General features: G+C 35.9%; 1 protein-coding gene across 4 annotated transcripts in view; it reads right to left on the bottom strand.

Annotated features, from left to right (window-relative positions):
• The window catches only part of VRK2 (VRK serine/threonine kinase 2), a 96,944-nt gene that overhangs the window by 37,003 nt on the left and 46,181 nt on the right, over positions 1-13,760 (bottom strand). The gene's annotated exons all lie outside the window — the stretch shown is intronic.

Raw genomic sequence — 13,760 nt, 5'->3', positions numbered from 1 at the left:
ACCGTATCACTATCTCTTCACTCCATCTACTGCTCCATCAGATCCAAGTCTATGACTGCCTTAAACGGCGCCATAAATTCAAGCATTCATAACAAAATACTGAGTTATATTTAGCAGTATTCCTAATGATACTAGCATTTTGACCCTATGACCTGCCCTTCTATTTCAACCTGGTTCTTCTAGCAATATGTGAAAGCCTATTTAATCCAAGACAGCTGGGCTCTGACTTACTATTCTTTCCAGGCTTTGGGGGGAAATTCCCTCAATAATACATAGGCTAGCAATTGCTTCTTTACTAAAAATACCTTCACCTACAAAACAAAACTTTTCCAATTACAGTCAATTTCCAATTTTTCCTTTTGACACAAGTTCTCAAAGATTATATAAAGAAACCTACAATACCTTCTCTTTCTCATTTCCAAGATGATATGAAAGTGCTTCACTTGTGTCTGTCCTTTAACAAAATAAATAGGCAATGGAAGAGGATAATCTAAACTGCATCCAATTCACAGGCTTCCTCTTTGCCTAAATCAAATCTGAGCTTAAGACTTTGCAATATGCTGGTAAGCATTATCAGAGCTTGGTCTATCTGTTAACAGCAGATGCAAAATGTTAGCTGATATAATTTGACCGTCAGATACATTATAAAAAGTTTCACTACATGTAAGCTGTGTCTACATAAAACACAGCTATCTAACATTCAAAAGCATCTCCTTGCTCTACGTAAACTACAAATTCTACTGATTTCAAAGACAGTGTTGAGGTTGCTAGCAATCATGCCATTCTTACATGCACATCCCCTTGGGGGTCCATAGTTTTTTAACAGTCCCACAACAGGCATACCTCTTAATCCAACCAATTTATACAGCTCAATGAGTTGACTCAGAATTCAGAAATGCCACTTTCCCATATTAACTGGAAAAAACAACAACAACATATATAGCCCTTTGTGAATTAGGATGCTCAAATATTTTGGTCATAAACAATTGTTTGGTCATGTATACATCTGGTCTTCAGAAATTTAAATAATATGACCAGTGGGACCCAGTAGGCATCAACAAACATGTATTGATTATGAACAAACACTAATTTTTCAAAAGCATTAACTCTCTTGGGAACTATATTCTTGGGGACAGGTGATTTGTTAAACAGACCATCCTGTACTTACACAGCATATACATTCCTAAAATGTGAATTCTTTTTCCCTTTTATAGAAAACAGACCCTGAACATTCTGTTCCTTACAACTTTTAAGGGACACCTATCATCAAACTACCCACCTGGGAGAACTACACTTATTAAATCAATTCATTACCATTTTCTTAACATCCAACCAGAACACCAAATGTCCTTTTTCATAAATCTAAACAATTCTGGGGGAGCAAAAATAAGATAAGGGGTTCTTCTGTCATAAGCTTAAAAAATAATTTAAAAAAATGTTTTTCTAGGGTTTCCCTGGTGGAGCAGTGGTTGAAAGTCCGCCTGCCGATGCAGGGGACACGGGTTCGTGTCCAGTCTGGGAAGATCCCACGTGCCGTGGAGCGGCTGGGTCCGTGAGCCGTGGCCGCTGGGCCTGCGTGTCCGGAGCCTGTGCTCCACAACGGGAGAGGCCACAACAGTGAGAGGCCCGCGTACCGCAAAAAAAAAAAAAAAAAGTTTTTCTAGCTCGTACTTACTGAGGGCTTACTATGCACCTGATATTGGTTTAAGTCTTTAACGTGTCTAAATCATCTGATCCTTACAATCCCTCTTTGAGTGAGGTGCTATTATCCTTATTTTTAGAGGGAGAAATTGAAGCACAGAGAGGTAAAATACTGTGGCTAAGAATACAGAACTAAGAAGAGAGAAAGCCAGAACTCAAACCCGAGGAGTCTGATTCCAGAGTTCACACCCTTCACGATTCTACACTGAATCGCCAACATAATACAAAGTTATGCAAAGAGTCTCAAGCTTCTTCTAACCAACTTTTTGCCTGGTATTAGGAGAAGATAAAAACCCCTCTTTTTATGTCTTCTTTCTGATTCAGAACAAGGACATTTAGCTCCAGAAGAAACAAGCAGACTGTTCAGGAACTAACTGCTTGGAGATCCTATGTGTAAGAACAAATCTTGTGAGACATACTGACCAATTTGACCAGTATGGAGGGGTCATACTGGAGGGGCCCTAGGCAAAATAAAAGTGCTTTCTGTTCTTATTTTTCCCCCTTTCCTTTTTCTTTCCTTTCCTTGTGTCCAAAGCTCATATATGGCCAAAATACACTGATATTCATGCCAAGACTCAAAAATATTGAATTCTTGGACTTCCCTGGTGGTGCAGTGGTTAAGAATGCCTGTCAATGCAGGGGACACGGGTTCGTGCCCCGGTCTGGGAAGATCCCACATGCCGCAGAGCAACTAAGCCCGTGGGCCGTGGCTGCTGAGCCTGCGCGTCCGGAGCCTGTGCTCCGCAACGGGAGAGGCCACAACAGTGAGAGGCCCGCGTACCGCAAAAAAAAAAAGTTCAAACAACTAAAATCATAGGAACAATTTTCAAAGTCTTTTTACTCAACTGAAAAAATATAGCAGAACCTCACTAGGAAGAAAGAAAATAACATGAATGTTATTATACACTTTAAGTGACTGTAAACACCACCATGTTATTTAATCTACAGTATAACCCTATACATGTGATATCAAAATATTCGAAAGTAGCCTTGCCACCTGTACCATCTAGCAATATTATGGTATCATCAAGCTAAGACCATATAATGCTACTCTGGAAATAATAAGATACAGAGGTATGTTACCAGGACTATATATGTTCGACAAAGGAAATACTCGCTCTAAATGGTAACCATATTATCTGCACGTACCATGCAAAATTCTTACAAACACAAATTCACACTCCATCTTACAAGTAACTGTGATTGATAAATGGATTATGTTAGAATTCCCTCTAGCAAACAGTGAACAAGCAGCTTTAATGAGGCTTATGACCCTACCCTTATGGATATTCTAGGGAATCTGAAAGTGAGTATTTTGCCACCAGATACAGGTCAGGTGCTACAATTCCTGCTCCCAGATCATTAATTTTTTTTTCTAAATTTAAACTTTTTAACTTCTTTAGCTATGCAACAATAATCAAGACACTTTGGAAACAGCATAAGAAACATTACTTTCAGCAATAAGCATTAAGTACTTGGAAAACATGTTTTCAGAGAATCACAGACTTTTCCAGCAAGAAGGAACTTTTGAGATCACTTAGAGTCCCACATTTTATACAGTAAATAGCCAAAGTCTACATAGGTTAAACGATTTTCTGAAAGCTGTAATTCTGTTCAGTGTCAGAGCTGGGACCAGAACCTGGTTTCCTGACTTCCAGTCTAGCACAAGTCCCAGTAATCAAACACGTGTTTGTAAAAATCGGAGGTTTCCAATGGTATACTTATCACTCCAGATGCTGACATGAAGAACTGTTCTTCTCTATCTGTGAGGGCCACCACCTTCGACTTAGCAGGAGCTTTGGGGCAGAAACACACGGCGCATGATGGGGTCAAGGAGCTGAACAATCAAGTACCACTTAGTCCTGGTACTAAGTGAGAGGTATTGGCCTCATGTCCTGAGAAGTCAGTAAAGTATTTCTTGAAGGGTTATTACAAAAGGAACACTAACCTAGGTTCTGTGAGGAATACAAAAGAAGGAAGAGAAGTATACCTTCCTGTAAGTCTCAAGGAGTTCTTTCTAGTTCAGAATATAAGACAACACAAGACAAGTGAAACTTGAGTGCTCATGTGTGTAAAATACACATTAGAAGCTAAAGGAAATTAGAAACAGAGATCAGTGCAGATCAAAATCATCAAGAAAGGCTGCAGGTAAGAGCAGGGATGTAGGCTTTGTGTGAAAAAACAACATGCTTCTGATCAACAAAGGGGTGGCCTTCCATAAATAAAAAGGTGGGTACAAACCCTGATTTTAGTTAAAGTGCTTCAACTTCCTTCACTAGTGACACCGGGAGATGCAGCCAAATGAATGGTCCTACTCACTGGCAAAACCATCACTCAGTATCATTTCTGGTAATACTATTTTAATTTAAAGAATTTTTTAACCAAACCAGTACACTTGATTTCTATTTCTTGTACAAAGTACAATATTAGCACTAAAGCATTTTCTTTAATCTTTTGTCTAAAATAAAGATTTTTAAAAATATCTTACTAAAACAGAGATGATGTAAAGAAGTACCTAAAAAATCCCAGATTTTTTAAAAATGAGATTTTTCCACAGATGAAGTTGGGATTGTTTTTCTTTCAGTAAAAATGTTGAAAATCATGAAAGAAAGAAGGTAAAGGGTGTACACTTCAAGAATCTTCAAAATTCTATATTTAGATAGTATCAGATGAATTATCAAGAAATGGCCAAAATGCTATTAAAATACAGGGAAAGTGATGAGAAGAATCAAAATAATCTACAATAGGCCATTCGGACTCTCAATGGGGCTTTTTTTTTTTTTTTTTTTTTTTGCGTTACGCGGGCCTCTCACTGTTGTGGCCTCTCCCATTGCGGAGCACAGGCTCCGGACACGCAGGCTCATTGGCCATGGCTCACGGGCCCAAGGCTCCGCGGCATGTGGGATCTTCCCGGACCGGGGCACGAACCCGTGTCCCCTGCATCAGTAGGCGGACTCTCAACCACTGCGCCACCAGGGAAGCCCAATGGGGCTATTTTTAAAGAAAAACATTGCTTGATCCCACTATGAATATTATTTTGGGAAATTTTCTCCAAAAACCCAACAAAATAAAAACATTCCAGAACATCAATTGTGCCCACAATTGGCTATCCAGGACATGACTTTTTTTTTTTTTTTTTTTGTGGTACGCGGGCCTCTCACTGTTGTGGCCTCTCCCGTTGCGGAGCACAGGCTCCGGACGCGCAGGCTCAGCGGCCATGGCTCACGGGCCCAGCCGCTCTGCCGCGGCATGTGGTATCTTCCCGGACTGGGGCACGAATCCCTGTCCCCTGCATCGCCAGGCGGACTCTCAACCACTGAGCCACAGGGAAGCCCCAGGACATGACTTTTGATTATTATCCTTGTCAGAACTCTTCCATTCCACCGTAACTAAGAAGGCTGCTGTTTTTATCCAATACTTCTTTGACTCTACTTCCCAATTTTACCTCAATCCTAACAACCCTATTGCTTTGACAAAGGCTGTACAAATGTCAACTTTTCTTGCCTTTTTCTCTTGCCAAATATTCAACAACATCTCCCCTCTCTAATTTTGAATCTTTTTTTCCCACTTATTTTTTTTTTGTTCATTAAATAGCTTACTGCTGAAGTTCCTTTCTCCATAGTTTAAATTTAAAACACACATGAAGAGAGAAGTAACATTTAAAACAATAAACCAAGAAAACTTTCTGGAAATAAAAGGCTTATTTTATATATCAAAAGGGCCCCATCAGATATCTGGGAAAACTGATACACAATGATCTACTCTAAAACATATCCTGGTAAAATGATTAGACACTATTAATAAAGGAAAAGATCCTGAAGAGATCATGGCAAAAAGGACAAATAACATACAATAGTAAGTATTAAACTGGCAGCAGACTTATTAAAAGCAAACTGCAAACAAGGCAAAAATAGACCAGCCTTTTCAAGAAATTCAAGGACAAAAAGTATGAACTAAATATTTTAAATCCATCCAAGCTACCCTTCAGGCATCAATGTTATTGCAAACGTTTTATACATGCAAGGGAATGCTATACCCATGGGTACTTCTCGAACAATCTACTAGAAGATTAGTTTCAAACAATCAAAAGATGAGTAACTTTGGCAAAAGGACAGAAGGGTGAGCATTTAATATAATTATCTCTAACACTAAAATAACAAGGCTAGGGATAAATGAAGAACATACAAATGATATATATTCTGACCAAGTAGTATGACTTCAAGACAACAGTAAGGAAAGGAGGAAAGTAAAATAAACTCACTGATAGTGAACTTATTAAAGTTGTGGTAAAAAAAATACCACAAAAGACTATCATAGTAGTACTAAAAAGTTAAACACAGAAGAGTGGGCTCAAAGCATCTTTAAAAGGTGTAAATACCAAGATTATCACTACAACAAAAATATAAACTTTCATAAACAGATTCCTCCTCCACAAAAAAACTTAAAAGAATATAAGATCAAAGAAAACACACAAGAAACACAACAAACATAACTATGAATATTTACCAAATGACACAGCAATGATCTTTATAAAACAGAAACTACAGCAGAATCAAGGAAACCAACAGAAACACATTAACCATTGAAGGCTTAAATACCACTCTCAGTTCAAAATAGATCAAGTGGACAAAAACTAAATGAAGATATAGAAGACATAAATAATACAGTCAATACGGTAGATCTTCTGGAAAGATATTAAACTTTACACTGTGAAAACAGAGACTATATTTTCCTCAAGAAAACATGGAAGACTGACAAAAACTGATCCTCTTCTAAGTCATGATAAAAGCTTCAGTGCATTCCAAATATAATTATTATAAACAATACTCTGACCATCTTGTCACAAGTCTAGATTTTAATAACCAAAAATTTTTAAGAGGTCTTTCTACATGAAAACTTAAAAACCTTCTACTGCACTGCTTTTTGTTGAAGAAATACAAACATTCTAAAAAATAAAGATAATAAAAACACTACATATCAAAATCCATGAAGTACAATATAAAGCAGTGACCAGAGGAAAAATCATGGCCTTAAACACCTACAGAAGTAAAAAAATTTTAAATGAATATAAATGAATTAGATCCCAAATTGAAGACCAAGAAAAAAGAACAAAAGGGTCAAATTAAAAGAGCACAAGAAAAGATATAACAAAGGCAAAATCAGAAATTAATGAAATAGAAAGAAAAAACAATATATCTCATTAATAAATCAAAATCCAAGTTTGCTGAAAAATTAACATAATGGACAAACTAGCTACTTTCATCAAGGTAAAAAAAAGAAGAAGAAAAAGCAAAAATAAAAAATAACTAGAAGGAAACAATCATTGAAGGGGAAGAAATTTAAAAGTCCTAAGAGAGTACAATGCAGATCACCAAATAAATTTGAGAAACTAGACAAAACTGCTAACTACTAAAATTGACCCAACTAGAGATTAAAGAGCTTAACAATCAATTTCCATGGGAAAAAATTGAGAGTTACAAGGAATGTCCTCAGCAGAACCAGAGAATTTCACATTAAAAAAAAAAAATGGTGCCAATATAGTAGAAATAGTTCTGGAACACAGAAAATGAAGGTAAACCTCAAATTCTTCTTATGAAGCAAGTTGAATGTTGACACCTGAATCTGATTAAAAAATAGTACAAAAACAGATAATTACAGGCCAATATCACTTATAAATACCAATAAGAAAATACTACATAAAATATTACTGAACACACTTCAGTATCATATTAAGTAAATAATATACCATAACAAAGTGAGATTTATTCCTGGAAAGTACGGTTGGTTCAATATTAGAAGCACAGCAATATATTATACTATATTAACTGACCTGAGAAAAACGTGATAATTTCCGTACATGCTAAACAATCACTGGACAAAATTCAATACCCATTCCATACAAACAAAACATCCATTCAAGAACAGAGGAACTGGTGATTATTTCCTTAATATAACTATAAAGACACACACACACTCACATACACATATTCACATATACACAGATGTGCCTTAGTCCTAAAGCCAGTATCAATCACATTTAGTGGGGTACTACTTTAGGCATTTCCAATAAGATCAAGAAGAGGAAAGAATGGTCACGAACTTCACTACAATTTACTATATGCTGGATGCATATTAGGGAAAACAAATAGGAAATATAAGAAGTGGAAAAGAAGGAAAACTATTATCTCCTTGTATATGATACACAGTTTCCTAAGGAAACCCTGGAGAATCATTACTAAAACTACCCCAAATTCAATAAATTAACAGGATATAAAATGAATGCATAAAAATCAGTAACTTTCATATACACAAACAATAATCACTTAGAAGATAAAATGGTAGACTAAAACTGCACTGACAGTACAAAAAAAAATGGTTTAATATTTAGGAATAAGTGTAGCAAGAAATGTGTAAAACTAATATGAGGAAAGCTTTAAAATACCTCAGAAGATACAAAAGTAAAAACTGGTGAAATTCAAAAACATTCCCTGTTGTTGAATAGAATATCTATAATCATAAAGATGTCAGGTTTTCCCTAAATTAATTTAACAAAATTCCAATGAAAATGCTACACAACAAAATATAGAAAAATATGAATAGCTAGAATTTCACTGAAAAAGAAAATCTACGAGGCACTACCAGTCCTACCAGATATTAAAATACACTACAAAGCCTCAGAAATTAATGCACTAGTATGGCAATGAAGCATAAATAGACAGTCAGACCAGAAGGATTCAATGGAAAGTACATGAATAAATTCAAGTATGTACGGAAATTTAGTATATAATAAAGATGGCAATAATATCACTGAAGCAAAGTTTTTTATTTTTAATAAATATTGTTGAAAACTTGGAAAATCAATTAGGAAAAGATAAAATTTGGTTGATACCTCCTGTCATGTAAAAGAATAACCTCTAAGTGAAAAAGAGATTTAAATGTAAAGAATGAAATCATATAATAAAATTCATATACACCTGTCTGTAGAACAAGGTTACTAACCACAACTCAATATCCATAGTAAATGAAAGATTGATAAATTTGACCACATTAAAAATTTATCTTCTACATGACAATAAAACAACACAAGTATAATCAAAGAAGAAAAGTCAAATTGGGAGGAAATATCTGCAAAATATATAATAGATTAATGACTAATATAATTCATATCTAAAGAACTCTTCAAAATCAAGGAATAAAAACAAAAAAATGTTAGAAAAATGGGCAAAAGACATGAGCAGACAATTCACAATAAATAAATAAATAAATTTTAAAAACTGGTCCTTTTTACTTACAGCAATGAGGGAATACAATGCCTGGATTTATGCTCGCACTTCATGTGGGATAAATAAAACAATAACTTTTAAAAAACCTACTGCTGGATATAACCACACATTTACTATTATGGCTTAAATGTTTAAAACTAATGAAACCAAGTGGTGGCAAGATATGAGAAAACTGGAATTTTCCAAGTTGCTGGTGGGAAGGTATAATGGTACAATCACTCTGGAAAACAGTGTGGCTGTTTCTTTTAAAGTTAAACATACACTTCCACACAATCTGGAAATTCCACTCCTAGCTATTTACCCGGAAGAAGTTAAAATATATACCTATACAAAAACCTGTACATGAATGTTTATACATCTTCATTCATAATGGTCAAAAACTGGAAACAACACAAATATCTATCCAGAGGTAAACAGATAAAGAAACTGCAGTAGTTTCCAATGGACTACTACCTATCATTAAAGAGGAATGAACTACTAATGAACTACAGCATGGATAAATCTCAGAAATATTATGCTAAGTAAAGGAAGCCAGACACAAAGAGTAAAAAGCTGTAATTCCATTTATATGACATCCCTAAAAATGAAAAAAAAAAAAAATAGGGGCAGAAATCATTTCCTCAGGGTGAGAAAAGGGGACTGACTGACAGAATTTCTGAGGATGATAGAAATGCTCTGTCTTGATTATAGTAGTGGTTATATGATATACATGTGTCAAAACACATCAAACTATACATTTAAAAGGATGAACTTTACTGTTTGTAAATTATACTTCAATAAACCTAATCTTAAAAAAGTATGCAGACTTTTAAAGGCTTTTAATATATATTTCCAAATTGCCCTTCCATTAACTTAATTTCTTCTACTACTCCCATTTAATTTACATTCCCACTGGCATTCTACAAGTGTCTGCACCCTCATCAGCCTCAATATCATCAGATTATTATTTTAGACTTTTCCTATTTGATAAGTTCTTTTAATGTTGCCTCACTGTTTTGATCTGCATATCTCTTAGTTTTTAGTGATTGTGAACTTTTTTTCATTTATTTCTCAGGTAGTAGTATTTCTTTTCTGCTCATTCTTTTAAATCATTATTTTAAGAAATTACTTGGTGTTTTTCTTATTAATTTTCTTAAAACTTGCTATATATCCTAAAATATTTGTCATAAATATCCTTCCCAGATTTTCACTTGCCTTTCATTTTTCAATTTTTTTAATATACAGATATCTTAAAATTTGAAATTTCACAATATTTTCTACGATTTTGGGGGTATTTTTATTTAGAAATTTCTTTCCTCATGTACAGTTCAGTTAAATATTCAGCTAAATGTTTTCTAATTATTTATAGACTCAATTTTTTAACTCTTTAAATCTCTGTTGATACAGTGGCTACTAGCCACATGTGGTTTTGTAAATGTAAACCAATTAAAATTAAGTTTTTTTTTTTAAAGAAGATATTGGGGGTAGGAGTTTATTAATTAATTAATTTATTTTTGCTGTGTTGGGTCTTCGTTTCTGTGCGAGGGCTTTCTCTAGTTGTGGCAAGCGGGGGCCACTCTTCATCACAATGCGTGGGCCTCTCACTATCGCAGCCTCTCTTGTTGCAGAGCACAGGCTCCAGATGCGCAGGCTCAGTAGTTGTGGCTCATGGGCCTACTTGCTCCGCGGCATGTGGGATCCTCCCAGACCAGGGCTCGAACCCCGTGTCCCCTGCATTGGCAGGCAGATTCTCAACCACTGCGCCACCAGGGAAGCCCCAAATTAAGCTTTTTTCCTAGGTTTCTTCTAGTTGTATGGTTTCAGGTCTTACGTTTAAGTCTTTAATCCATTTTGAGTTTATTTTTGTGTATGGTATAAGAGTCCAATTTCATTCTTTTGCATGCGTATACCCCATTTTCCCACCACCATTTATTGATGAACTATCTTTGCCCCATCGAATGTTCTTGGCACCCCTGTCAAAAATTAGTTGATCGTATATGCATGACTCTCTATTCTGTTCCATTGGGCTATGTCTGTTTTTATGCCAATAGCATACTGCTTTGATTACTATAGCATTGTAATATAGTTTGATTCAGGATGTGTAATGCCTCCAGCTTTGTTCTTTCTCAAGATTGCTTTGGCTATTCAGGGTCTTTTGTGGTTCCATACACATTTTAGGATTGGTTTTTTATTTCTGTGAAAAATGCCATTGGAATTTTGGTAGGAATTCCATTGAATCCATTGATTGCTTTGGGTAGTACAGACATTTTAATAATGTTAATTCTTCTAATCCTTGAGAACCGGCCTTGGCAATGATTTTTTGCAATTGAAACCAAAAGCATAGGTAACAAAAACAAAAATAAACAAGTAGGACTACATCAAACTAAAATGATTCTGCACAACCAAGGAAACCATCAACAGAATGAAAAGGCAACCTATGGGACAGGAGAAAATACTTGCAGACCACATATCTGATAAGGGGTTAATATCTAAAATACATAAGAACTCATATAACTCACTCACAAGACAAAATAACCCAATTCAAAAATGGGCAAAGAACCTAAAGAGACACTTTTCCAAAGAAGACATACAAATGGCCAACTAGTATATGAAAAAGTGCTCAACATTATTAATCATCAGGGAAATGAAAAATTAAAACCACAATGAGACAACACCTCATGCCTGTTAGAATGGCTATCAGAGATAACAAGTGCTGTTGAGGGTATGGGAGAAAAGGGAGCCCTTGTACACTGCTGGTGGGAATGTAAATTGGTACAGTCATTATGGAAAACTGTATGGAGGTTCCTCAAAAAAAAAAAAAAACATTAAAAATTGAACTACCATATGATCCAGCAATCCACTTCTGGGTATATATCTAAAGGAAAAGAAATCATTACCTTGAAGAGATATCTGTATTCCCATGTTACTGCAGCATTATTAAAAACAGCCAAGATACATAAATGACCTTAGTGTCTGCTGATGGATAAATGGATAAAGAAAATGTGGTATATATATGCCATGGAGTATTATTGAGTCATAAAAAAGAAAGAAATATGCCACTTGCAACAACATGGGTGAACCTAGAGGACACTATGCTAGAGGATATTATGCTGAGTGAAATAAACCAAGACACACTGAAAGACAAATGCTGTATGATCTGTTATATGTGGCATATACAAAAGTGAAACTTATAAATCAGAGTATAGAACAGTGGTACCAGGGGCTGGGGTGTGGAAGAAATGGGGAGATGCTGGTCAAAGGGTACAAACTTTTAGTTAGAAGATGAGTAAGTTCTGGGGATCTAATGCCCAACATGGTGACTATAGTTAATAATGCTGTAAACTTCAAATTTGCTAAGAGTAGGTCTTAAGTGTTCTCACCACAAAACAAAACAGAAGGTAACTATGTGATCAATGCGTTAACTTGATTAATCACTTCACAATATATAGTATAATAAATCATCACTTTGTATACCTTAAATAAATCATGTTGTACAACCTAAACATATGCAATTTTTGTCAACTAAACCTCAATAAAGCTGGGGAAGAAATCAAGATGAAAAAAATTGTTAATTAGAATCAAGTTAAATTTAAAATTCAGTTCTTCGGTCACACTAGTCTCATTATTTAAGACTATTTTTTAGAGCAGTTTCAAATTCAATTTTACTAAATGTAGAGCAATTTAGGTAAAACTGAGTGGAAGGTACAGTAAGTTCTCATATACCACTCTTCCCTCCTCCCAAATATAGCCTCGCACACTATCAACATCCCACACCACGGTATTACATCTGTTACAACGGATGAACCTACACCGATACGTCATTATCACCAAAAGTCTACAGTTTACGTTAGGGTCCACTTGTGGTGTTAAATATTCTATGGCTTTTTTTTTTTTTCTTTTGCGGTATGTGGGCCTCTCACTGTTGCGGCCTCTCCCATCGCGGAGCACAGGCTCCGGACGCGCAGGCTCAGCAGCCATGGGTCACGGGCCCAGCCGCTCCGCGGCACGTGGGACCTTCCCGAACCGGGACACGATCCCGTGTCCCCTGCATCGGCAGGCGGACCCTCAACCACTGCACCACCAGGGAAGCCTGTGCTCATTTCTTTTTAATGTAGAGTACTATTGCATTGTCCAGATGAACCACAGTTTATTTAACTATTAAAGAACATCTTTATTCAAGTTTTGGCAACTATGAATAAATCTGCTATAAACATCTGTGTGTAGGTACTTCTGTGGATATAAGTTTTCCACTCCTCTGGGTAAATACCAAGGAATTTAACTGCCAGATCATATGTTAGAGTATGTTCAGTTTTGTAAGAAACTGTCAAACTGTCTTCCACAGTGGCCATAGCACCAGCAATGAATGAGAGTTCCTGTTGCTCCACATCTTCACCAGCATTTGGTATTGTACTACCCACATTGCCAGTGCTTAACAGCCACGTGTGGCTAATGGCTCCCATACTGGACAGTAACATACAGGATATTTCCATCATCACAAAAAGTTGTATCGGCAATGCTGCTCTGTTTAAAACTTCATTGTTTATACGTGGAAGAAGAACTAAGGTGACAGCCTTTTTTTTTTTCTCTGCATAAATCCATCCCTTCTCTCATTGCATTTTGATGGTTTTTGCTTATATTTGCTCAGAAGTTCAAATCCCTGCTCAGCCACTATATGTCCATTAATAAATTATTTACCCCCCGCCCCCAGTCTCAGCTTCTTCATCCTAATCATTTATCAGGTTAGTGCATTAAATTAGATAAGCAAGATAGGATAAATTACAACACTCATCATGTTAA

The sequence above is a fragment of the Grampus griseus genome (genome assembly GCF_964374135.1).
Source record: "Grampus griseus genome assembly, chromosome: 15".
Lineage (NCBI taxonomy): Eukaryota > Metazoa > Chordata > Mammalia > Artiodactyla > Delphinidae > Grampus > Grampus griseus.
Note: the sequence above shows the minus strand (reverse complement) of the source record. Positions and strands in the feature narration are given on the sequence as shown.